The sequence below is a fragment of the Aquarana catesbeiana genome, linkage group LG09, assembly GCF_042186555.1.
Source record: "Aquarana catesbeiana isolate 2022-GZ linkage group LG09, ASM4218655v1, whole genome shotgun sequence".
Taxonomy (NCBI): Eukaryota; Metazoa; Chordata; class Amphibia; order Anura; family Ranidae; genus Aquarana; species Aquarana catesbeiana.
Window position 1 is genome coordinate 145,092,771 of NC_133332.1, and position 26,772 is coordinate 145,119,542.

Here is a 26,772-nt window from a genome sequence, read left to right on the forward strand (position 1 = left end):
TTTAAGTAGTTTCTGTTTCCCTCTCAAAATTAAGGTGGTCTATTATTTCCAAATTTGATAAAATATCACCAAGCAACCCACATGTGAGCAGTACCTTATAGGTCTACCCTGTATGCCTATAATCAATGGGCTGAAGTAAAAAAGCTCTGGATGGTGCCTATACATCCTGATTCCCTCCTGTGGAATACAGATGCTGCTGTAGAACAACATAGGTTCCTCCACATTATGTCCTTTCTGACAGCTTTTCTGTTCAATCCTAAAATACCGGACAGGCTGACAATAATGATTACCTTCTGCTGGGTGTCGAAGGTCTTATTTCAATTTGGGAACCTAGTAGATATTAGGACTAGGAAACTACTCTCCTTTGCAAAACTCCAAGGGATTAATATTGGACAGCTACCGCACATACATTTAAATGCAATCTCTTTGCAAGACCATGGAAAAGAGACATCTCAGAAGATGTGGCAAACCATTGGGTCCCAGTTGACTAAAAGTTTGATTTTATTAAAAAAAAAAATATCTATGTCACTTATCCACTGGTACCAAACTCCAGAACTTCACTACATATTTTGGCAATTCAAACATTTCCTTTACACCTAAATTTGCCTTTTGGGTTTACCTCCACCAACTTACTGTATCTTCAAAAATGCCATGAACCTATACACACATACTTACTGTAGTTAGATGTCAGGTAGTTCTCAAATGGAAAAAATAGTAATGTTAAACTGATGGAGAACCTCACAGTATGATTACATGATAATCTCAAAAAGACATGTGCAGAATGAAAAAAATAGTCACATTTGTTTAATCCATTTAATTCGTTTTCAAAATTTGTTTTGTTTATTCATATTCTAATTGATTTGAATCTTTCAAATTTGGATCAATATAAATAGTTTTCTACTCAATCTTGAATTGTTTTCAAATTCGAATAGTTTTAAAATTCAAATAGTTTTCAATTTGTTTACCCATTTCTAAAGAGAATAAAATAGAATAGAAAATAAAGGAATGGAATAGAAAAACAAATATAATATTATAGAAAAGAATATAACAGGAAAACAATAATATAATAGAATAGAATTAAAAAAACAATAGGATAGAATAGAAAGAATATAACCATTTCCCATAATTCAAATAGAATCAATTAAAATTTAAATAGAATAGAAAAAAATAGATTAGTATAGAGTAGAAAATCACAGAATAGTATAGAAATAAACAATAGAATAGAATAGAAAGAATATAACCATCTTCCTATTCTAATCTATTCTTTTCTATTCTAATTGATTCTATATGAATTTTGGGAAATGGTTATATTCTTCCTATTCTATTCTATTATTTTTTTTATTCTATTATTTTTATATTTGTTTATTATATTTTATTCTATTCTATTAGTTTCACTTCTATTCTATGATTTTATTTTGTATTCTATGTTATTCTTTTCTATATAAAAATACAAAATTTATTCTATTCAGAATTTAAATTTCAGAAGATGGTTATAGTCTTTCTATTCTATTCTATTCTATTCTAGAAAAATAATAGAATCTAAAAAAAATAATAGAATAGAATAGGAAGAATATAACCATTTCCCAAAATTCATATAGAATCAATTAGAATAGAAAAGAATAGATTAGAATAGGAAGATGGTTATATTCTTTCTATTCTATTCTATTCTATTGTTTATTTCTATACTATTCTGTTATTTTCAATTCCATTCTAATCTATTGTTTTCTATTCTATTCAAATTTGAATTGATTCTATTTGAACTTTGGGAAATGGTTATATTATTTTTATTCTTTTCTATTCTATTATAGTCTATTCTATGCTATTAGTTTTTCTGTTCTATTATTCTTTTCTATTCTATTATTTTCTTATGTATTCAAATTTATTCTGTTTGAAATTTGAATTTCAGAAGATGGTCATATTCTTTCTATTTCATTCTATTTTTTTTCTATTCTATTCTATTTGTTTTTATTCCATTGTATTCTATTCTTTTATTTTCTGTTATATTCTTTTCTATTCTATTATATATTTTTTTCTATTCTATTCCTTTGTTTTATATTATATTTTTTTGTCTTTGGAAATTGGAAAACAAATCAAATTTGAATTTTGTCCCAATTTTTTTCGCTATTCCAGATTTGTTTAAATTCGGTAATATTGTAATTCGGAAATTCAGATACATCCTACTTACCGAAAAACTGAAAATTTGTCCGAATTTTTATTTGGATCGAAACAAACTGCACATGTCTACTCTCGAATAATATAATGAAGTTTTGGGTTTATGGCTATATAGAGAGAACCTATCTTAGTGTGACTGGACTGGATTGGAGAGCAAAAGAACCAGCAAACTTCTCACTATCTTTCTCCTCTTCCTTCACTTTCCTATCGTTTCTGTTTTTCTTGTTTTGTTTTTTTTTAATAATATAGTACAGTTTAGTATAGTTTGTTAAAAATATAAAAAAACAATGGGGGTTATTTACGAAAGGCAAATCCACTTTGCACTGCAAGTGCACTTGGAAGTGCAGTCGCTGTAAATCTGAGGGGTGGATCTGAAATGAGGGGAAGCTCTGCTGATTTTATCATCCAATCATGTGCAAGCTAAAATTCTGTTTTTTATTTTCCTTGCATGTCCCCCTCGGATCTACAGCGACTTTACTTCCAAGTGCACTTTCAGTGCACTTTCAAGTGCACTTGCAGTGCAAAGTGGATTTTCCTTTAGTAAATAACCCCCAATGTTCCCTGATGTAGATCTATCACGATATCTGGCGCACCACCGCAGTCTAAAAAAAAAAAACTTTGCCTGCGACGAAGGCTAACTGCTGACTGACTGCTCCGCCATCTGACAGTTCTTGAATGGTTAAAACCACAATAATCAATCCCCTGTGCTGTGCAGCCAGTCCTAACACAATAGCAGACTCCTAATTCAGCATGTTCAAATACTGTATGTAGATAATGCACATCTTGCTGCCTTCCAAAGACTGGAGAAGTCCGAAAACGCGGAAAGAAAAAAGGAAACAGATGGCGTGTAGGCATAGTGCATTATCCGCAATACATGTCTTTATTGAATAAAACAAAAGTGAATATATTCACAAACCAGTACTAAAGACAAAGTCTTAATATAAAATATTCTGCTAAGATCCATGTGCAAAATTTCTATTCTCTTTCATTCTATTTTTACTGCATTATGATTATTACTAGTATTTATTTCAAATTTGTTTCAAATCTATTCCATGTATAATTTCTCATTTTATGGATACTATATTTTAGAAACATTTTATTTGAAAAAATGTTTTAAGATATGTGTATTTATCATTATCGCCATCCATTATTAGGAATGTGATTACCTATTACAAATACAATATATATATATATATATATATATATATATATATACCATATTATATATTTTATTACTCAGTATGCCTCCTGATTTTCCACCATTGAGCATCTAGAGCCAATATTACATTTATTTTTACTTTTATTTTCTATTTTTTATTTTACTAGTGTGGTTTTGTAATTTTATTTGGAAGACATGCATAAAACCTGTTAAAAGTTGTTACTAATGAATCAATGTACTATATATACAGTACAGTGCCTTGAAAAAGTATTCATACCCCTTTACATTTTCCACATTTTGCCATGTTACAACCAAAAACATAAATGTATTTTATTGGGATTTTATGTGATAGACCAACACAAAGTGGCACATAATTGTGGAGTGGAAGAAAAATTATAAATGGTTTTCAATTTTTTTTTACAAATAAATATGTGAAAAGTGTGGTGTGCATTTGTATTCAGCCCCCCTGGGTCAATACTTTGTAGAACCACCTTTCACTGCAATTACAGCTGCAAGTCTTTTTGGGTATGTTTCTGCCAGCTTTGCACATCTATAGAGTGAAATTCTAGCCCATTTTTCTTTGAAAAATAGCTCAAGCTCTGTCAGATTGGATGGAGAGGATCTGTGAACAACAATTTTCAGGTCTTGCCACAGATTCTCAATTGGATTTTTTTTCTGGACTTGAACACATGAATTTGCTTTGATCTAAACCATTCCATTGTAGCTCTTGCTGTATGTTTAGGGTTGTTATCCTGTTGGAAGGTGAACCTCTGTCCCAGTCTAAAGTCTTTTGCAGACTCTAACAGGTTTTCTTCTAAGATTGCCCGGTATTTGGCTCCATCTATCTTCCCATCAACTCTGACCAGCTTCCCTGTCCCTGCTGAAGAAAAACATCCCCACAACATGATGCTGCCACCACCATGTTTCACTGTGGGATGGTGTGTTCAAGGTGATGTGCAGTGTTAGTTTTCTGCCACACATAGCACTTTGCTTTTAGGCCACAAAGTAAAATTTCGGTCTCATCTGACCAGAGCACCTTCTTCCACATGTTTGCTGTGTGACTTCTCGCAAACTGCAAATGGGACTTCTTATGGCTTTCTTTCATCAATGGCATTCCTTCTTGCCACTCTACCATAAAGGCCAGATTTGTGCAGTGCATGACTAATTTGTCCTGTTGACAGATTCTCCCACCTGAGCTGTGGATTTTTGCAGCTTCTCCAGAGTTACTATGTGCCTCTTGGCTGTTTCTCTGATTTAATGCTCTCCTGGCCTACTAGTTTAGGTGGATGGCCATGGCTTGGTAGGTTTGCAGTTGTGCTATACTTTTTCCATTTTCCAATGATGGATTGAACAGTGCTCAGTGCTGCGATGTTCAAAGCTTGGGATATTTTTTTAGAACCTAACCCTGCTTTAAACTTCTCCACAACTTTATCCCTGACCTGTCTGGTGTGTTCCTTGGCCTTCATGATACTGTTTGTTCACTAAGGTTCTCTAACAAACCTCTGAAGGTTTCACAGAATAGCTGTATTTATACTGAGATTAAATTGCACACAGGTGGACACTATTTACCAATTATGTGACTTCTGAAGATAATTGGTTCCACTATATTTTAGTTAGGGGTATCAGAGTAAAGGGAGGCTGAATACAAATGCATGCCACACTTTTCAGATATATATTTTTTTCATTTGAAAACCATTTATCATTTTCCTTCCACTTCAGAACTATATGCCACTTTGTGTTGGTCTATCACATGAAATCCCAATAAAATACGTTTAAGGTTTTTGTTGTAACATGACAAAGTATGAAAAATTTCAAGGGGTGTGAATACTTTTTCTAGACACTGTATATGAAATGGACATGTTCTGTAGGCTCTGTAGAAGGAAATCTTGAAACACGTTAGCTGATGTGTCTTAAATAGGTAAGGGTGGAGCCCTTGTGACATCACCGATCGGTGCATGCTGGGTCAGTGACATCACATGGGGTGGTGCCGCTAGATGGCCCTGTCCCTGACCTATTTAAGAACTGTCAAACAGTGGTTAGCATGCCAAGCTGCAAGCTCAGATAAGAGTCTGGTATGGATTTTGGGGGGCTTCATGCTGTTTTTTTTACTTTGGCATCAGGTTCCCCTTAAAATCCATACCTCCAATCCAAGGGCCTGGTATGGATTGGAGGAGAAACCCACTCCATTAAAAAAAAACATGTTTGTATTGCCAGCAATGTTTTTTCTTCATTTAGTTGTCAGTGGGGAAGCCTGTTGACAGCTGATGACTCATCCGTTGTTTAGGATGCAGTGGCCAGCTGTTCAGCCCACTCCTTAATGACCAGCTAGTCACTGTGCCCTGATTGGGCAAAGCCTTGCACCTGACCACTGGTCAGGTGCATTGCTTCAGCCACTCAGGGCTTAGAATGCCCCAAGCAGCGATCAGGGGGTGAACATCTCGCTGAGTGCCCCGCAAATTCAGGTGTCTGCTGAACGGGCATACGGGCGATGTTCGGGCTAAACTTATGCTCAGTCCAAACTGCTGGCCTAACACTATTGATTTTAAACAGTCCTGCTTCCTGCATTTTTGATTTTCATCAAAGGTATCTTCCACTTGAATTATTAGTATTGAATATAAACCACAATATACATAACATTTTATGATAAAGCTGTATTTGAGTATCCTTGCACTGTAAAATTCATGCAGAAATCGCATGTTAATTGCATGAAAAAAAAAAAAATAAAACCCCACAACCTAGCATGTAAAACTCACTTAAAAAGCTCATGTACAGTGGGGACGGAAAGTATTCAGACCCCCTTAAATTTTTCACTCTTTGATATATTGCAGCCATTTGCTAAAACCATTTCAGTTAATTTTTTTTTTTGCCTCATTAATGTATACACATCACCCCATATTGACAGAAAAACACAGAATTGTTGACATTTTTGCAGATTTATCAAAAAAGAAAAACCGAAATATCACATGGTCCTAAGTATTCAGACCCTTTGCTGTGACACACATATATTTAACTCAGGTGCTGTTAATTTCTTCTGATCATCCTTGAGATGGTTCTACACCTTCATTTGAGTCCAGCTGTGTTTGATTATACTGATTGGACTTGATTAGGAAAGCCACACACCTGTCTATATAAGACCTTACAGCTCACACTGCATGTCAGAGCAAATGAGAATCATGAGATCAAAGGAACTACCTGAAGAGCTCAGAGACAGAATTGTGGCAAGGTTACAAAAACATTTTTGCTGCACTTAAGATTCCTAAGAGCACAGTGGCCTCCATAATCCTTAAATAGAAGATGTTTGGGATGACCAGAACCCTTCCTAGAGCTGGCCATCCGGCCAAACTGAGCTACCGGGGGAGGAGAGCCTTGGTGAGAGAGGTAAAGAAGAATCCAAAGATCACTTTGGCTGCGCTCCATAAATGCAGTCAGGAGATGGGAGAAAGTTGTAGAAAGTCAACCATCACTGCAGTCCTCCACCAGTTGGGGCTTTATGGCAGAGTGGCCCGACGGAAGCCTCTCCTCAGTGCAAGACACATGAAAGCCCGCATGGAGTTTGCTAAAAAACACCTGAAGGACTCCAAGATGGTGAGAAATAAAATTCTTTGGTCTGATGAGACCAAGATAGAACTTTTTGGCCTTAATTCTAAGCGGTATGTGTGGAGAAAACCAGGCACTGTTCATCACCTGTCCAATACAGTCCCAATAGTGAAGCATGGTGGTGGCAGCATCATGCTGTGGGGTGTTTTTCAGCTGCAGGGACAGGATGACTGGTTGCAATCGAGGGAAAGATGAATGCGGCCAAGTACAGGGATATCCTGGACGAAAACCTTCTCCAGAGTGCTCAGGACCTCAGACTGGGCCGAAGGTTTACCTTCCAACAAGACAATGACCCTAAGCGCACAGCTAAAATAACGAAGGAGTGGCTTCACAACAACTCCGTGACTGTTCTTGAATGGCCCAGCCAGAGCCCTGACTTAAAAACAATTGAGCATCTCTGGAGAGACCTAAAAATGGCTGTCCACCAACGTTTACCATCCAACCTGACAGAACTGGAGAGGATCTGCATGGAGGAATGGCAGAGGATCCCCAAATCCAGGTGTGAAAAACTTGTTGCATCTTTCCCAAAAAGACTCAAAAAGACTCATGGCTGTATTAGATCAAAAGGGTGCTTCTACTAAATACTGAGCAAAGGGTCTGAATACTTAGGACCATGTGATATTTCAGTTTTTCTTTTTTAATAAATCTGCAAAAATGTCAACAATTCTGTGTTTTTCTGTCAATATGGGGTGCTGTGTGTACATTAATGAGGAAAAAAATGAACTTAAATGATTTTAGCAAATGGCTGCAATATAACAAAGAGTGAAACATTTAAGGGGGTCTGAATAATTTCTGTCCCCACTGTATTTCAAACACAGAGGCGTAAATATGCAATTACTGCTATTGTTGTAAAGCTTACTTCTATATACTTATATATTAGCATGTAGCAGCATAATAACTGTCTACTGGGAAATAATTTCTGACTGAGTCAAGCCCTATAAATGGATGAGATTCCCCTTGGGAAATAATCTGTGACTGAGCCAAGCCCTATCATTGGATGAATATCTCTTCAGACAAGCATACTAGCTTTTATTTTATATAGGCTTTTGCCCAGGGAGGCTCATTTGTTGCTAATTTATTAGGGGATATATTTTTTTTACTTTGAATCTTTTTCTTGTTCAATACTTTATTTATTTTAGGTAGATAGGTAATAACAAACATAGCATGAGAGACAATGACAACATAGAACAATGAGCCGGTGTCTTCGTACGTTAACCAGATGATAACATTACAACATTGATAAAGGAAACGTAGGGGATAATAAAATCTGATGCACATGGCACAAGCAGGTATGGTACAAGTATTTACAAAGAAGAATAATGAAGGGGTCTCAGAGGAGTACCCTAGGAGGCCCTGACCACATATCCTTAGATAACATCAAAGGAAAGAGATGAGAGACATCTAGGTGGAAAAAAGAGAGAGAGAAAAAAAAAAGAGATAATAGAAAGAGAGAAAGAAGAGTGTAGGGAAAATAGCAAAGGGGGAGGGGGAGAGAGGCGTCTGTTCCGCTACGGGACAAGGGACCAACTAAAATGAGACATTAGGCTTGTCATCTTAGGGTTCCAGGAGCTTGGGGTCAAATTGTGGAGGGAGGAAATGATCCACCCACAGTTGCCATATTTTCAGATGTCGTGGGATCCTATCCAGGAGGGTTGCTTCGATCTTACTATGGATCATGGCCTGGGTAACCCTATTTTTAGTCTCTAGTGATCAGAGCAATGGGGATTTCCAGGCCCTCGCAATTGTCTGTTTAGAAGCTGTAATGATGTATATTGCTAGTTTCGATTAGGCCTTTTTAAGGTCGAGTGGACAGTGGTTCAGCAAGGCAAAAGCTGGATCAGGGGTTGCTGGCCTCTTCAATAGAGTGGACAATTTTAAAGATTTCGACCCAAAATCGCTGCACGACCGGGCACGTTCACCAGTTATTTTCATATGTACCTCGCTCTCCGCAACCTCGGAAGCACGTGGGAGGGTGGGTCGGAGGGTATTTGCCAATTCTTTCATATACCAGCTCAAAAGCACTTTGTAGTTGGTCTCAACAGCGATTATGTTTTGGGATGAGGAATTAGTCATAGCCCAAATGTCATCCCAATCTTCCTGTTCTAGAGAGACGTTCAAATCATTGATCCAACGGGTAGTATAGGAGGGGAGATGGAAGGATGTAGTCGTGAGGTGGGTGTACAATTTAGAAATGATACCTGGAGCATGGGGATCAGAGTTGCAGATACCTTCGTACATTGTCATATTAGTCGGTGATGTAGAAGCGCGCAGGTAAGAAGCAGAAAAGTGGGATATTTGTAGGTAACGGAAGATTTCCTTGTTTGGGATTTGAAATTGCTCCTGCAGGCTCGAAAAGGTTTTCAGGGAGGAGGAAGTGACCAGACTGATTAGCCTAGTTAAACCGAGACGCTTCCAAATTGTAAAAGCAAGAACGGCAAGAAAAACGGATGGCCTAGGAAGGATAATAGAGGATAGTGTGGGGAGTGTAGTTTAAAGGGACCTTTGAGCTTATCCCATAGCTCCAGGGAGTATGCTGTCACCAGGTTATGTAGGGATTTACGTTCTGGGTGTTGTAGCCAAAGCAAATTATCAACCAAAAGAGGGTCAAGGTCCACTGCCTCAAGGAGGGCACCGCTATGGGCAAGACCTGAAAGAGATAGAGTATCTTAGGTAACTGGGACATCTTAATTGCAGTTATACGATCCAGCCAAGAAACATAAAGGGGTTGCCAAGCTACCATAAGGGCTGACAGATGGGCCAGCATAGGGAGATAATTAGTGCGATATAAAATGGCTGGGTCGCCAGTGAGTTTGACACTGAGGTGGGGGAGATGTGACGTCGCCCATCTAAAGGAGAATGTTTCCTGTAAATGGGAGACCTCAGTCGGCTGTAGGGAAATATTGAGTGCTATGGACTTCGATTGGTTGACTTCAAGACCTGATATAGTGGCGAAGAAATCTAAAATAAGTATTAGGTTAGGTAATGTAATACGGGATGAGGTGACGAACATCAGGGCGTCGTTAGCAAATAGGCATAATTTGTGGTTATAGGAGGCAACTTCAATACCTTTAATATTCAAATTCGCTCGAATTGATAGGGCCAGCAGTTCTAAAATGAGGGCAAAAATTAGTGGGGAGAGGGGACAACCCTGCCTAGTTCCCCGGCAATTGGAAACCTGTCTGATCGGAAACCACTTTCAATCATTTTTATTGAAAATTCTCAACAATATAGAAACAAGTATGGAACAACCATCAGACTGTCAATAAAGATGTAGTAGAGAAACACAAAACATGGAAAGTGCGAAACATTTGGTCAACTGTAACCAAGTTGTCAACCTAAGAGGGGGACAATCATCAAAGAAAATATACTGTATATCTGTCATGGCCATGAACAGTAGCCATCACAGAGCTCACAATGTCACAAGGAGGAAGGATCCCGAGGAGCTATGCTCCAACTAAATGATTGCGACACCATCGAGGCCCATCTCCCCAGAGGGGAGGCGATTCAGTTCGCATTTGCAGCGCTATACAAGTCATTCATTCATTCAGAGGGCAGAGAGTCCAAAGTGTTTAACTTCCCTGGCAGTATGATTATGTCTGATTTTTGAATGCCAAGGTGGTACATTGTTTTGCATGGAAATGTGTTGTTTTATATTGTAGGCCTGTAATTTTTATGAATAACGCACTTAAATTGGCCCAAACAAGAGTCTAGTAGACATCCCAGGTATGATAAAGTTTGAAACACGAAATCATAAATTATAATATAATAAATAACTATAAATAATTATACCAAATAATAACATAAAAATAATAATTTTATTCAATAATGTAATCAAATCAAAAACACTGAAATTTGTCCAAACAAGGATGCAATATTATTAGTCACTGTAATACTAGACACTGCATATTGGTTTAGTAACTATTCCAGGCATGAAAAATTTTGAAACATGGGACTGCACAAAGTCTGACGTCACGATCAGGACAATGGAACCTGGTTTCCTTTGGGATTTTCTTTCCACTGTCATCTCGCTTCGAGCAACAAAACATCCTTGTAGGTGCTGACTTTTTCTTGGTTGGTGGGATGTAGTCCATGAAGTGATGACCAATCGGGCATTCCGGGTTGACAACGCCAACAGCACGACATCCAGCTCTATTCACAACCATTGATGATGTTGGTGGTTCACAAAGATCTGTTTGGCAACTTTCCAAATGAAGTCAGAATGAATCACAGGCTTGTCACTCTTTTTTTGAGCAGAATGTAGACATTCCACAACCACTGCTCAAGAAGATGCCTGAAGATCTTTTGTAGTACTTCTTTTGCTGTTTCCTCATTGCTGGGTAGAATGTCATTGCTTGGTCGGCTCTGTCAACACCTCCCATGATGTTATTGTAGGCTATCACTACTTGTGGTATCATTATTTCTTTCCCACCTTTCATGCGTACCATAACAGTGGAGGTATTATGAACTGTACTTATTAGGCACACATCTTTCTCGTCACCCCATTGCAGTGTTATCATTTTGCCTTTATGCCAGGCAACCATGTCTCCACTCTTCAGCTTCTTTTTACCAAACATTGGCGGCATGTCGCGCTGGTTAGCCCTAACGGTTCCATAGGCATCAGTTTTGTTTTGCAAAAGAAACTCATAAAGTTCAGGATGTTCGGTTCTCAGTTGTTACGCAATAGCCCTGATTTTGCAATTGTTCAATTAGTGAAAGAACGGAATATGTTGCCATTCCATAGTTGCATCACTTTGGATTGAATTTTGTTCCTTTCCCAGTGTATAGGACTGAAATCCAAATGTAGCCAGTTGACGCATAGCATAGCATGAAGGATTTTACGCCAAATTGTGCTCTCTTTGATGCAATGTATTGTACCCATCTGAGCCTTCCCTTGTAGGCCATTAGACTTTCACCTATGCTGATAACTCTCTGGCACATAGCTCTGTTGGAAATTCTTTAGCATCATTTGAGATACTTCCCAAATTTTCTTGAGTTTTGGTGCAGGATGAGTAATTTCATCACATTTTTTGTTGTTTTGGAAGTGTAAATATTTCATCATCAGGGAAATTCTGTACTCTGACATAACCGTGCGAAAGAATGGAGTGGCAAGTAATGTGTTAGTTATCCAATACCATTTCTGCAGGGTTTTCCCCGCCACTCCCTGAGGTATTATTAGGCCCAGAAATTTCCAAATGTCATCTTTGGTCACTTGTTCCCACTTTCTGCTTCTTGGAAACTTTTGATGCATAGTAGCAAATTGTTGCTCTTGGTACCGATTTGTCTCAGTAACTATTTTTTCAATAAACTCATCGGTCAAAAATAGTTGCAAGTATGCTAAGGGGTTGTCATCTTCAATGTCTACTTTCATACCAGGTGCTCCAGTAAATGGGAATCTTGGCGGCGCTGCGTGATCCATACCACAGTCAATAGAAAACCAAGTTCCCACACCACTGAGCTCAGTCACAGAATCGTCACTGTCATTACTTTCAGTGTCTGGTGACAAATTTTCCCACAAATCACTATCTCTCAATTCTGAAAGTGATTCTAAATCACGATCCCTGATTTCAAGCTAGTCATAAACCACTTTTGATGCAGAGGCACACTTTTTGAATCCCATGGACGTTCTCAAGTTTCCAGGCAGAAAGAATGGTAAAAGTTACATAATTAGTAAGGTTGAATAAAGACACCAGTCCATCCAGTTCAACCTGAGTGAGTGTGGGTGCATGTCTTCAATTGTCCCTATACATGTACATTGTGACTCATTAAGATGCTTCTCTATTATATATTATTTATTTAAGGTACCCACATAGCACCGTCAATTTACGCAGTACTCCACACATACACCACATACTCACATCAGTCCCTACCCTCAAGGAGTCCATAATACAAGGCCCCCAACTCACATTCATATACTAGGGCCAATTTTGGACAGAAGCCAATTAACCTACCAGCATGTCTTTGGAGTGTGGGAGGAAACCAGAGTACACTGAGGAAACCCACACAAGCACAGGGAAAACATTCAAACTTCAGGCAGGTAGTGTTGTGATTGGGATTCGAACCAGCGACCCTTTTTACTGCTAGGCAAGAGTGCTACCCACTACACCACTGTGCCACTCACAAAGTGCTGGTAGGACACCAGTCAAAGCAATAGGGTCGAACTGAGGTCAAATAATTTGATACAGTAATGTAATCCCATAGGATTACAATGTATTGTGTGATTGTTATGATTTGTACTTTTTGAAATTACCGCCGGTTCCGCCCCCCATGCGTTGCAACGCTCACAGGGGATGGAACCCTGAACACACAGAGCATCAGGCGGAGGACCTGGCCGGGGGACACAGCGGGAGTACATCGCGGGATCCTAGGGACAAGGTAAATACCTGTACCTGGATACTGCGATGCAATCAGGAGTGTGGCCCCGGTTACCGCTATTGGTACTGAAAATTAACCCCGAGCCACACTTGAGAATACCACCAGGGAGGTTAAAATAGCCAAGGTCACCTGTGACTCTTAAAAGCTTAACCACTACCTCAATAAGCCGTCCAAAAGCTTCTCTGTCTGCCAAATCCCCAGCAGGGTTAGGGAATAACTGGGAAGGAGTCCTATAACTCCAAACCTGATCTAGATACATGAAACCACTGAGGATTAGTGGGACCAAGATGCCTAGCTATATTGACGGTGGATCTATTTTTTTTTTTTAAGTGTTTGGTGCAGAATTTTACAGAGAGTCGATGACCAGCAAAACCCTCTTGGTTGAAATTCTAGGGATTTACTTTATTTTCTTAAAGCTGAACCCTGGATAAATGAATATTATTTAAATACAAGAGTCATGTGTTTTCTTATCAGAATCTCAAGTGTGGTATATGAATTTAAACCAACAAAAAAGTGTGAATACAGTATCCCTTAAATCTCGTTAATCAACAAGAACAATTGCACAAATAGTATTCCTAAACAGTAAATAAATAAATACAAAATTCAGTACATCCAATTAATGTGATATACATATAGTGAAATAAATATGGACCTTAAAAAATGTACACCTCTTTAAGAATCATGTCAATACTAACATCAACCAGCGATGTGACCTCTATAAACATTTATATATATAAACGTTTGTGTTATTTATATTTTTGTAAAGCTGTCCAGAACCACAAAAATATTTTTCCAAATGGTCAGTCGTGCTCAGGTCTCATCACCTGGATGTATGCAGCAGCCCTTAATGCTGCTGTGCTTTTTGGGCTTTTCCATTGTCCTCTTTTCAACAGTGGGGGTCCCACCCCCTTTTATTTTGCCCTGCATCCTGGTCACCCATCTACCCCTAGCTCCCAGTGGAACCTTTGCTGTGACTTTTCACAGCATTAGAGATTTAAGAGATCTTTTAGCTTTTCCATGTGGTCTTGAGTTGTACCCAATTTACGTCCACATTGACATGGTTTTTCCATAGATGCACATACAAACCAATTGCGACTATGTCCTGATGAAGTGGGTGTTCTCAGGCAAAATGCACAGAGATTACAGTGTAAATAAACAATGATTCATTAATTATGTTGGCATCCTGAATGTATATTGGTGTAACGGTGACCTTACTTTTACTGTGAACATGTATATGTTGTTTATGTAAATTTAAATAAATTTAGTATTTTTATGCATTTAGACTCCTTCCACACTGGGGGCACTGAGCGTTCGCGTTAAAGCACCTGTCACCTACCTGGTTGAGGCTGAGCTGACGGAAGGGCTGTCCTTTACACCTCCTGTCCTGTTTCTCCTGAAGTGGTGACAGGATATAACAGGGCAAGGAGTGGCATGGGTGCCTGATAGGAGATCCTGGAGAGAAGATACTTGCAGCAGGTGCCAAGCAGCAGGCAGGTTGGTGAACTGGCCAATGCGGATACACGCCAACAGGTGCAGAACAGCAGGCAGACTAGTGGACTGGCAGATGCAGGTACCCAACGGCAGGTGCAGGACAGCAGACAGTAGCCAAGGTGGAGAGCAGGCGAATGCAGGGTCTTGAGTGGTCAGGCAGGCAGAAGTCAGTAATGGCCAAGCAGCAGAGGTACAGAATCGGATCCAGAGAGGAGTCAGGGTAGGCCAGGGTCAGTATCAAGTGAGCAGAGAAGGTACTAGAACAATAGGCAGAAGGCAGAGTCGGGTCACAAGCCGGGTCAGCATTCAGCAACCAGGTATCAGGAACCAGGAATGAGCAGCATCAAACTGGCTAGGTATACACAGGAACAAGCACAGGATGAGGTCACAGACAGTAGAAGCTAATGACCACTCAGCAATCTTCTTGTCTATGGAGCCAGTTTATATAGGCAAGAGGGCACCAAGTACTCACGCACGTTCACACTAATGCGCATGCATACGTGCACGGAATACGTTAGCTAGTCAGGAATGTCTAGTTGTCACTTGCAAATTCCTATGCACATGCGTGCGAGTTATGAAACCTCTAGCTGTCACTCGAGAATTCCTATTAGCAAGTACACTTCTTGCATGTCTTTGGGTACCGTTATGCACATGATTTCCCTGGCAGTGCCGCTCATTTTAAGCAGTGCTTTTCATCCGCTAGTGGGGCACTTTTAACCCCACTAGCGGCCAAAGAAGGGGTTAAAACATCCATGTTGAGGCGCTTCCAAAGTGCTTTTCAGGCTCTTTGGAAGCACTAGCCATTCATTTCAATGGGCAGGGCATATTGGGAGTGCTGTATACAGCACTCCCAAACCACCCCAAAGATGCTGCTTGCATGACTTCTCCTAACGTCCCGCAAGTGCACCACCCCAGTGTGAAAAGTCTCGCTGAAATGATTGGGGGGCGGTTTTCAGTCGCTTTACAGGTGTTATTAAAACACCTGAAAACCGCCTCAGTGGGAAAGGGGTCTTACTATACTATCTTCAAATTCTCTTGGGCAATTTGTCTTTTTTGGTTGTTCTGGAATATTTGGGACTGAGTGCTGCTTAGGTCTAAGCAAGGGGGGCCCTATGTTTGTTTGTATAGATAAATTAAGAGTTATAAATGAGTTGAAATACTTACCTGTCCTGGTGAATATGAGGTTTTGTGTTTCCTTACCTTGTCCTGTCTAAAGATGTAAAGGCCTAGACATTGGTTTACCTGACCATGGCAGAAGGGAAGATGAAGTAATTCTTCCTATCAACATTGAACAAAGCGGAAATTTTTACTCAATTGCTATCCCTGTGGTGCCTATAAAGTAAATAAGTGAGATGGTTGTTGTCATATGGATAGGAAGGCGCAGACAGCAATAAAAAATATCAGATGCTCACACTCTCTTTTACTTTATTAAAATTTTATTTTTGTTTCTGTCTGTCATTAGGGATGAGCTCAGGCATGTTCAGGTCCTACTACAAATCCACCTGAATGATTACACCAGGAAGTCCTTGGCCAAACATAAGTAGCCAAGACATTTCTTGCCCTGCAGCCTCAAGTATTTACACCACTTGCATACATGCAGCTGTGGGGCAGGGAACTCCTTGGTCACTTGTTATTGGCCAGGGATAGATGATGGCTTCCTGATGGGCTTGCTTTAGTGGTTTCAGACTAAAATCCAAACATGCCTTGCTTATCACTTCCTGTCCTGACAAAAACTAAGATAAAACCTCCCAAACGTAGCTTTGTCAATAAAAGCCTAACAGAGGTTTTAACACTTCCCTGCCATAAACAATATAAAATGAAAAAAATTTGATTGGAGTTGATTCTTAACATATGATTACACGTCCACTTTACCTTTAGATGTGCAGCTTACTTTTCTACATCTTTTATTCTTCTAGAAACCCCTAATTGATGTTTACAGGATGAAGATAACTCAATATACTGTATTGTTAATGCTAAGTTTATACATTTACATAAAGTTATTCTTTGATTCAAAATCTTGCATACATTTTAAGAACCCTATTGTTATTCAGAGATTTAAAGATTAAAAATATGTCCTCAGTTTTAAAACTGGAAGCTCATTTTAGCCTCACGTTTTCTTTGAATGTTATGTTCAACAAAGGAGACAGTGATGAAATAATGAATATGTGCCAAAGTATACTAGGAGATTTGATCAAAGCTCGGTATGCTTTTCTAATATTGCTTGATGGTAGAACACTGAGAACTGAGAACTGGCTTAAGATTTCAAAGTTGTGAATGCTTTATTGAAACCTTCATTTCAGAAGCTTGGGCTGTGGGGTGGGACTGCATGCAGACTGCTGTCTAGATATTGAAAGCACATCTATTTGCATTAATTTGCATCTATTTGCAATAAAGTCATAAGAAAATGCTTAAACATCATGCATATACAGAGTGCATAGCATTCTTGGTGTTGTAGCCTTTCATTACGCCTAGCTCGGCAACTAAGTGGTGCAAAAATGATGTAGGTGACTTTGATGCAAGCCTAGGGGATTCCATTGTGTCAGAAAGCACAAATATTCAAATCAACTACAAGTAGAGATCCTGGAATGCATATGTTTTTCAGCACACAAGTGAGTCCTCCCAGGCCCCATCGAGCTTACAAAAATTAGGATGGAACAATTGGAGAAACCATTGGATTGCAGACCCTATAAGCATCCCTGTATCCAAAGAGTAACAAAACCTCCTAAAATAGAAACAAATAAATAAATTAAACAAAAAAAGACAAATAATCTTGGGGGAAAATAGGCTGCAGCCCTTCAATATGGTTAGAAGCATATCAGTGAAATTCAATAAACCTTCTTTCAACTTTATAACCATAAAAACAAATCAAGAATATATGAAATAAATATCAATACCAAAGCTCAGCCACTTGAGCTGAGCATAACAGTCCATTAAAGTCTCTAATCACACTGTTCACCTACAATAGTGGAAAGCAATACCCTCAAAAAGGAATAGCTGCAACAAATGGAAGGGCTTAGAACATCTGGCCTTGATTGAAGATTTATCAGCTGATAATCAACTGAGAAGGAAGATAAGTAAAGGTGAGTGGGAATCGGAATTGGATTAAGGTTTTCTATCAAAAAGTCTCTAGGCAATCCAAGGGTGACCATCATTACACTGCAGAAGGTCGGCACGATCCCGCAAACCGTCATACACTGTAGCTGTACGTCGGCTCCTTTAAGCGGGATAGCAGGTGCACTCCCGCACACACCCACTGCACTGCAGGGGTGCTGATGCATGTGGCCGCAATGACTGCCAGCCAAGTGCGATAGCGGGCACGAGAGCCAGAACAGGGACGTGTGTGTGTAAACACACACATCCCTGTTCTGTGAGGAGAGGAGAGACAGACTGAGTTCTTACAAGCTAGGAACAATGATCTGTCATCTCCTCTAGTCAGTCCCATCCCCCTACAGTTATAACACACACTAGGGAACACAGTTAACCCCTTGATCACCCCCTAGTGTTAACTCCTAGCCTGCCAGTGACATTTACACAGTAATCAGTGCATTTTCATAGCACTGATCACTGTTTAATTGTCAATGGTCCCAAAAATGTGTCAAAAGTGTCTGATCTGTCCACCATAATGTTGCAGTCCCAATAAAAATCATAGATCAGGACCATTACTAGTGAATAAAAATAATAATAATAAAAATGCTATAAATCTTTCCCCTATTTTGTAGACGCTATAACTTTTGTGCAACCAATCAATGTATGCTTATTGGGATTTTTATTACAAAAAATATGTAGAAGAATACATATCAGCCTAAACTGAGCAAAAAATTAGCTTTTTTAAAAAAAAATCGGGGATATTTATTATAGCAAAAAAGTACAAAATATTGTGTTTTTTTTTCAAAATTGTCACTCTTTCTTTGTTTATAGCGCAAAAATTAAAAACTGCAGGGATATTCAAACACCACCAAAAAAAAGCTCTATTTGTGGGAAAAAAGGAGGTCAATTTTGTTTGGGTACATCGTCGCACGATAGCACAATTGTCAGTTAAAGCAACGCAAAAAATGGCCTGGTCATTGAGCAGCCAAATCTTCCGGGGCTGAAGTGGTAAGTTCACCTTTTCGAAACATGTTACATGTTACACCCCTATTCAGGGTGTAACATGTAATAGACCATCCCCTGCAACCCTGCTACTCCGCTTTGACAGCTAGTGGGGGATGTTCTCCTCCCTGCTAGGTGTCACAATTTAAAAAAGATGTGGCAGAGCGGGGAGTTCCTCCCACCCAGCTGCATCACTCATTCACAGTGTTCTGTAAATAGAGACTACAAGGTCTAAGGTCCAGCAGCCTTTGCAGCTGTCGGCTTGTAGTTTTCAATGAATTATCATGGCGCTGTGGTAGTTCATTCTTTCTTCCTGTCAGATTGCACAGAAAAACTGACAGATCTGCAGGAGACCTGCATGGCACCAGCAATCTGCTGATCGCTGGTGCAATGCATTAGAGGCTCCAGAAACAAAAAATAGTAAATGCAATTTTTTTTTTACCTGCAACAAAAATGTGCTTTTATTGTTTTTTTGTTAAAAGGTGAACTTATCATTTAAATTGCAATCCCATGGGGCATCTTCATAATTCTTGTAGCTTTGGCAAATTTTGACAGGTAGACTGTAAGTTGTGAGGTTGAGGGACTTTAAACAGTTGCACTGTTTTTGTTTGATGCAAAAGTCCCCATTGCCTAACTAAAACATATTTTGTCCTCTCAGGAGCCACATAAAGAAATAACACATGTCAAAGAGACACATTCAAAATGCAGTAAAAATGTTGTTTAAAATGTTAATGCAGTATACATTTTGAAATGTTTTCTTGACTGTATACTTTCAAGAAGTGTAAATTAAGCAGGAGTAGGGACCAATTGGGTATACTGTAGTCTATATTTTTGTCAGACTTTCTTTACACTTTTTTTTTCTTTTCTTTTCAGGGGTGTTTAGTAACTCTTAAAACAGCATAAAGGATTTTGACACGTTACTCCTACTGTATGTCTACCCCTTCAGAATTATACAGAATAACTTTTATATTAAAACCTCATAATAAAACCTTATATTAAAACCGCTTCTAAAAATGAAAAAAATCAGAAAGCATATACATTATGATAGAGACTGACAGTGTTTCATCATAGTTTAAGTCACTAATCTGACACAACAGAACTACCAGTTTAAAATGATGATGCTTCTGAATACAGTGCCTTGAAATAGTATTCACATCCCTTGACATTTTCCACATTTTGTCATGTTACAATCCAAAACCTAAATGTATTTTATTGGGATTTTATGCGACAGACCAACACAAAGTGGCACATAATTGTGAAGTGGAAAGAAAATAGAAAATAGTTTTCAAAATTTTTTACAAATAAATATCTGAAAAGAGTGGCATGCATTTGTATTCATCCCCCCTGAGTCAATACTTTGTAGCAAAACCTTTCACTGCAATTACAGCTGCATGTCCTTTTGGAGATGTCTCTACCAGCTTTGCACATCTAGAGAGTGAAATTTTTGCTCATTCTTCTTTGCAAAATAGCTCAAGTTTTGTCAGGTTGGATAGAGGGGGTGAAGAAAGGAAGCGCCACCTGAGTGCAGTATTATGCCCCGTACACACGGTTGGATTTTCCGATGGACATTGTCCGATCGGAGCGTGTTGTCGGAAATTCTGACCGTGTGTGGGCTCCATCGGACATTTTCCATCGGATTTTCCGACATACAAAGTTGGACAGCAGGAGATAAAATTTTCCGACAACAAAATCCGATCGCGTCAATTCCGACCGTGTGTGGCCTGTTCCGACGCACAAAGTGCCACGCATGCTCAGAAGAAATTCCGACACGGGACAGCTCGTTCTGGTAAACTTAGCGTTCGCAATGGATACAGCACTTTCGTCACGCTGCAATGTTCAAAATGGTTTAATACAGCGCACTCTCTTCTTCTTTATAATGTGACAAGAATTAAGTCGTTTCGATGCTCATATTCACACACACTTCTCACAAACTTCTTTCGTTACTATTTATCGGGATTCCCTCAATATATTTTGATTTCTCACATCTGACAACATAATTTTTTTTTTTTTTGTTACTTTAATGTAGAATCTTTTTTTGTGTTTCTTTTTTTTAATTTTTTTTTTTTGGTGATTTTGATTTGTACTCACGAAAATGTTTGTGTGTTTTTTTGTGACAAGTTCCCACAACACCATTGATATGTTGTTCTATTTCATCTGTAGGAGATTGTTTGGTGTTGTTGTCCCTTGTTAATTTAACATTGTACTTTAGAAATGTACCTGAATCGTCACCAACAAACTCTCCTTTTTGGATGAAAACACACACAGGAGAGTAGAATTTACCTAAAAAATTTTATGAAGGCCTCACAACTAAACAAAGAGGGAGGCAACGCTGGAGAAACTGCAGAAGTGGGCGAAGCCTTGGACCCCCAGGGCAGCCATCAATTATTTAAAAGCAAAATTGGTGGCCTGAGGAGTCCTTATCTAAGGGAGGGCAGTCTGATCCAGAAGTCCCAGAGATCCAGAAAGCAGCAGATGACATCTGTGTCCCCAGGCTGTGGTCATATGAGAGACTGCAGCTTTTGTCAGACCAGACTGAACCCAGGGTCATCACTCTTTGGTCTTCCTTCCACGCTTCCTTCCAGCCTTTGGCTGTGGTGGTGGAGTTGTGGCAGCAGGAGGAGGAGGAGGAGGAGGATCGTCGATCTCAATGACATCTGTCTTGTGTGTCAGTTCCCCACTCTCCCCCTTATGTAGGACTTTATAAATCAGGTCCTCAGAGATCTTGCGTTGGCCCTCCTGCATGCCCAGCAATTTGGTGGCAGCCATGCAGGCAAAGGCCTCTTCAGGACTGGGGAAGGCTCTGAGGGACACAGAAGCCTCCTGGATCAGCCTGTATGCTGAATCCTGCACAGGACTGGGAGTGGCCTTCCTGGCTCGTTTATGTGGCAGGCGGAGGGGAGGAACCTGAGACTCAGTCAGGCTGCGACTGGTCCCAGGCTTCTCTTGGCTGATACTTAGCCCCGCCTCCTCCTGGCTGCCACTAATCCCCGCCTCCTCCTGGCTGACACTAATAATCCCCGCCTCCTCCTGACTGCCACATTCCACAGCCTCCTCCTGGCTGAGGTCTTCCTGTGTATGAAAAAGGGACATAGTTTTAGTTTTTTTACATCAATCACACACAATTTTCACCTCCAGACTGCTGCAAATTCAATGTTAACAAATATAACAGACTATCCTTCTGAGCCCATCATTTTGCATTCTTGTCCCAATTTTTGGTGCCCACTACTGTCTATTTATATGTAAAACACTTTTTTTAATCAGCAATTAATGATCAATAATAACATCTAGTAAACATCATTTATTTGTTGCCCAGAAATCTTTAGAAGAATGCTATACCTGACTCCAGCTGGGCTCCTCCACTTCTTCCTGGCTAGAAGGCCCAGGTTGGACATCGGAAGCCTCAGCTGGGATGGAAGGAAGAGTGGAAGGAAGAGTAGAGAGGGATTCTCTGACTTCAGTGTGGTCTGACAGAAATCGCAGTCTCTCGTAGTACCACAGCCTGGGGACATAAATGTCATCTGCTGCAGCTCCGGATCTCTGGGAATCTGTGACCTTCTTGCGCTCCCTAAGATAAGTGCTCCTCAGGCCACCAATTTTGGCTTTTAAATAAGGGATGGTTGCTGTGGGGACCACTGGCTTCACCAACTCCAGCAGTTTCTCCAGCGCTGCCTGCCTCTTCTGTTTGTGATTATAGTGGGGGTGTCTCACCTGCCACAGACAGGGCAGCTCCCTGTACTTGTCTATGAACAGGGGCAGGAAATTGTGGTCGTTGAACCCATCCATTTTCTCTGCAAGACACAACACAAGACAAACCCTAATGTCAGGCCAAACTCCCCTAATCTTGTTACAATATAGGCTTCCATTTCTAAGCAGTATAGGCCCAAGTTTAGATCCTACCTTCATTAGCATGATCGGCATCTCCGATGCTCCTTCCTCCGCTCCCAGATCGTACGTAAGATGCGCGCGTTACGATTTATACACACTGCGCATGCGTATAACTCCGCCCGCCCCTGACGTTCTTTCTATTCTATTCACCGCCCCTTTTCGTTTGGCGCAGTGGAGGAAGAGCACATGGCGGAGAGACAGCAGGATCCTGATAATTGGAGGAACGAGGAGGAGGAGGAGGAGGAGGAAAGGCCGGAGCCTGAAACGTCCCAATCCAGAAGGAGATTAAAGGACTCAAATATGTCCTTTGGGGAGATGTTGGAAATGGTGGACATCCTGAAGAAGGCCGACTATGATGGAAAGTATGGGCCTTACCCCAACCACAATGTCCGAAAGGCCAAGATCATGGCGAAAGTGGTCAGGAGTCTGCACCGGAAATTCGGGGTACGACGATCGAAAGATCAGCTCAGGAAGCGGTGGTCGGACCTGAAATTACGAGAACATGAGCAGTACAGAAAGATCCGGAGAGTGCTGCAAAAAAGTAAGTAGTTGTGCTGTGTTCCTATTGTTCTTGTGTTTATTACGTTCGTGCTGCTCCATGTGCTTTTAGGAACTGTTGTACAGTTTAAAATGGCAACTTTCATGTTCATGGGCACATTATTCGTTCGGATCACACATTTTTATTTCAGACTATAAAATACCATTGTTTAGGCCATATGCATTTGGCCACCATTTTGAGGCCCTATACTTGTCTTCAAAGAATTGGGTTGTGTAGATGGCTTGGTTACTAGAATGAAATGCAAACTAGATTCTGTGTAAGGAGAGGACACTCAGCAGCTGTTTTCACATCTGGACACTGAAGCACTAGTGTGGGACCCCAGAACACCCTTTTTATTAGGGGGGCCACACAGGTGCTCCAGTGTATACTATAGGGGGGGCTACATCTGTGAAGCTTGTACCAAACAGGTAAAGTATTGCAGCTTGACAAAGGACACTAAAAAAGCTACATCTTGGAACTCTGCTAAAATAGATCATTGTACCCCACTTCCAAGCAATGTTTCATCTTTCTAGTTCTGCCATCAAATATCTGTGTGCTAATTATACCATTTTTGTTTTACATAAGGGAGAAAAGACTCGGAGGACACCCCTCATCTGAGGAGACCAGAGACTCCCCCCCTCTGGAAGAAGGGGAAATCCACCCAACTCAAGATGAGCAGGAGGAAGAAGACGTGGTGGAAGTAGTCACCACAACAGGTGAGTGTCTGCGACCACAGGCTCCGATAAGAGATGGATGGCGGCATTTTTTTTCAACCTAATTTATTTTGGGTTTCCTCTCTTTTTAGGTGATCGTGAGGTTGTGGATGAAGATCCTTTCACATCAGAAAGTGCCTAGATCGTGATCGGGGAGATCATGGGGTGTAATTTACAATTGGAAAACATCAAGCAAAACATCAATGATGTTATTCCAAAATATAAAAACATCATTGATGTTTTGGGGCGAGTTTAAAGCCCCTCCAAATCACTTTCTTCTTTTGTCTGCTACAATGTGCGAAATGTTTTTGTGATTTTTCCCAAAGCCAAATTTGGAGGATGCACACAATGTGTCAACATGTGCTATCTGCCATCACGGGAGATCAATGGATGCGTTTTGGGGGTGCAACCCCTTCCTCAATTATAAAGTCGCGTTGAGGAAGGGCTTTATCCCCCAAAACACGTCCCTTGATCCCCCGTGATGGCAGGTCGCACATGTTGACATTGTGAAATTTGTGTGCATCTTCCAAATTTGGCTTTTCCAGGGGTGATTTCCCCCCATCTGAACGCAATATCAAACACAGTTCCTAAATACTCATGTCTGATATTGCCTTCAAGTTCTACCAAATGTGAACTTTGTAAGATCAAGATTTGTGTCTTTCTTGTGGGTTTTACACATGCCTGTTTTCTATAAAATGGACATTTTGATTTTGGATAATGACACCACAAAAATTGTTATACAACAAACATGTTGGTTTGTCAGAAAAACCTTTGGTAAATGCACATGTGATTGTGCAGGTATTAAAAAGATTGCTCATTAAGAATGTGTGGATTATTGTCTCAACACTACAACACTTTTGGGGTGATGTCATTGCTGTTTTATGAGAAAATGGAGGTAATTTCCTAAGGGCAAATCCACTTTGCACTATAAGTGCAATTTCAGTGCAGTTGCAAGTGCACTTGTAGTGAAAAGTGTCTTTGCATTTAGCAAATAACAGCCAACAGTGCTTTGTATAAGGTTACACAATCACGACATTTTCTGCACTCCACACATTTCTGTCAGGGTCAGCTAAAACAAACACAAGCAGTAAATGTCCACAAAGAAGAGCCTGGGGGGAGATGCCTGTCGAGAACTTGAGGTCCTGCAGGCTACTCCCTGTCGCCAAATACCGCAGGGTAGCGACCAACCTCTGCTCCGGAGTGATGGCTTGCCTCATGCAGGTATCTTGCCTGCTGATATAGGGGGTCAGCGAAGCCAACAGACGGTGAAATACGGGGTCCGTCATCCTGAGAAAGTTCTTGAAATCATCAGGATTATTCTCACGGATCTCACGGAGCAAAGGCATATGAGAGAACTGGTCATGCTGAAGCAACCAATTCTTGGTCCATGAACTCCTCCCCACCCTGTTCATGGACTGGACTTGTGTCAAGGTCAGGACCCCAACACCAAGCCCCCGCACAGCACGAACTCTACGAGGAGTACGTATACGAAACATGGCTAGAAAACGGTCGGCTGCTCAGAACGAAGTAACAGAACGCACTGAAGAACAGCAAGGCCTGTGAAGAGCGACCTGAAAAACAGCAACGAGCAGGCAAGATCACACAGGAAACTCTGATACGAACTGACTGCACGCACTGAAGAGCAGATACAAACCCACAAGCACAAACTGAACGGCAGAAAACGATCTGAAAGCCACGAGTCTGAAAAAGCGCGAATTGTCTCTCACCAAACTTTTACTAACACGAGATTAGCAAAAGGAGCCCAAAGGGTGCCGTGCTTGGTTCTGAACTGGCCTTTTCTAGTCTCGTGGTACGTGGTGTACGTGACCGCGTGGTTGTCGATCGGAAATTCTGACAACTTTGTGCGACCGTGTGTAGGCAAAACAAGTTTGAGCCAACATCCGTCGGAAAAAATCCTAGGATTTTGTTGTCGGAATGTCCGAACAAAGTCCGACCGTGTGTACGGGGCATTAGTATGTACATTTAATGACACATAATAGGGTAACACTTACAAGAAAAACATGATTAAAAGGCTCATCTGTGAGTAGGCAGTCCTTGTGGATTCCTTGAGCTCCAGTCCAGAAGGTGTATCAGCGGTGTAGGGCTGCAGGTGGAAGCTGTTCAGCCAGTGGTTCTTCCTGTGGCCATCAGGGAGAAGCTGGGGCCGGCGTGGTGCGCACGGAGGATGTGCGTGATGTCACGGGTCATCCAGCGGCTTCCAATAGCCCCTCAGACCTATTGAAGGAGCAGCAGCTCCGAGCGCGTAGCCTAGCCTATTCAGTACCAGAACCCTCCCTCGGTGTAAGCCCTCCCCCTGGAGTGTACTCCACAATCATGTTTTTCTTGTAAGTTTTACCCTATTATGTGTCATTAAATGTACATACTAATATTGCACTCAGGTGGCGCTTCCTTTCTTCACCCCCTCCTGCCTACCACAGAGCCAGCTCTCTGAGGACAGCAGCCGCCTCTTAGATCAACCATCCCACCAGCCTGATGTACATACTCTGAACTGTCAGATACTTAATTAACCCCTGGACTGCCAGTACTATGGACATGGACTAAATGCCTGGCTAACTTAATATACCCCCATTATTGTATGCATTTTTCTGTATATGCGCTTACAGTTATTATTACCTTCATTTGTCAGGTTGGATGGAGAGCATCTTTGAACAGCAATTTTAAAGTCTTGCCACAGATTCTCAATTGGATTTAGGTCTGGACTTTGGGCCATTCTAACACATGAATATGCTTTGATC